This window comes from Panthera pardus, unplaced genomic scaffold (assembly GCF_024362965.1).
Source record: "Panthera pardus isolate Hobbes unplaced genomic scaffold, ASM2436296v1 HiC_scaffold_12, whole genome shotgun sequence".
Lineage (NCBI taxonomy): Eukaryota > Metazoa > Chordata > Mammalia > Carnivora > Felidae > Panthera > Panthera pardus.
In genome coordinates, this window is record NW_026526677.1 from 104,818,340 (window position 1) to 104,819,865 (window position 1,526).

Genomic DNA, 1,526 nt, shown 5'->3' on the forward strand with positions numbered 1-1,526 from the left:
CGGCTACTAAGTAAAAAAGTGACCTTACATAAGTGGCTTTACCCTCGTTTGCTTCGGTTTGCATCTGTTACACACAGGGTTGCCCAGGTGGTATCTGAGCCTTCTTGCAGGCAGGTCTCCATTTTGATTTCTCTGTCACATCCAGACCTAGTTCTAAGGGTCTAGTTGGAGATGGTTAAGTCGGTGCTAAGTCAGTGATGCTTTATGCCACGTCTGACTGATTGGCAGACACTGCTGGGAGCACTGTTGAGGAGGATTCTGAAGCAAAAGCCAGGCTCAGAAATAGTGTCGTATTCAACAAGTATTATCGTCCTTGGGCTCAGGAGGCAGGACTGAGTGTCAGGGGACCCAGGTATCTGCCGGCCTTAGTCCCTAAAGTGAATCCAGTGAGTGGCTACAGAACAAGAGTAAAGGGATGATCAGGTACGTACATTCAGTCTAGGAACAGCTAACTCTGATCGTCACTACCAGGGAGGTGACTCACACAAGGAAAACAAAGGCATACAGGCAACTCCAAGGAAGCCAACAGGTGGCACCTCAAGCAGAGAATAAAGAGGTGAACAAAAGATCGACTGTTTTCACTCCCACACTCACTTGCCCAACCTTGTTCTTCCACTTTTATGTTTTCTTGTTTGCGGCTTCGTGTTTTGTGAACTCGATGCATTCTTTTTTTTTAAGTTGTTTTTAATGCTTATTTATTTTTGAGAGAGAGAGAGAAAGAGTGTATGGGCAGGGGAGGGGCAAAGAGAGAGGGAGACACAGAACCCGAAGCAGGCTCCAGGCACCCAGCTGTCAGCACAGAGCCCAACGCGGGGCTGGAACTCACAGACCTCAAGATCATGACCTGAGTTGAAGTCGGATGCTTAACTGACTGAGCCACCTAGGCACCCCTCAAAGCATTCTTATCCTGTGTTAGAAGCAGCAACTGACTACCCATTTAAGGGAAGTGATCATCCATTCTGAGGAAGTAGGTGAGAAAACTGCTATCTTCCAAATCCCATTACCTCAAAGACATTCATTCACACACCAGAAAAAGTCCCGAGCCTGGTCAGTGGTCCAGGTATCACAGCAACTATTCAGAGCGGGAAGAAAATTCAGAACAGGCAGAACATTGAGATATTACTTTATTATCTATCAACCTCCACGTTACTTTTTCAAATAAATGTTTAAAATATTCATAATTAAGTGAAACATTTTTATTTCACACGAGAGGTAGTTCAGCAATTGTCTTAAAGCCTAATTTCTGAGACCAGACTGCCTGGGTTCAATTTCATTTAATTTTACCCCTTGTTAGTTGTGGGGTCCTGTACAAGTTACTCACCTTCTATGTGACTCAGTTTCTTCATCTGTTAAAATAGGGTGAAATACAGTAGCTACCCATAAGCTGTTGTGGAGATTAAATCAGTTAACATATACAAAGCATTTGGAACAGTACCTGGTACAAAGTAAGCACTATATAATTATTTAATGCCTAGAAAAAGCATTACAAATGATACATTGATGTACAAGAAAGCCAAGTATCATTC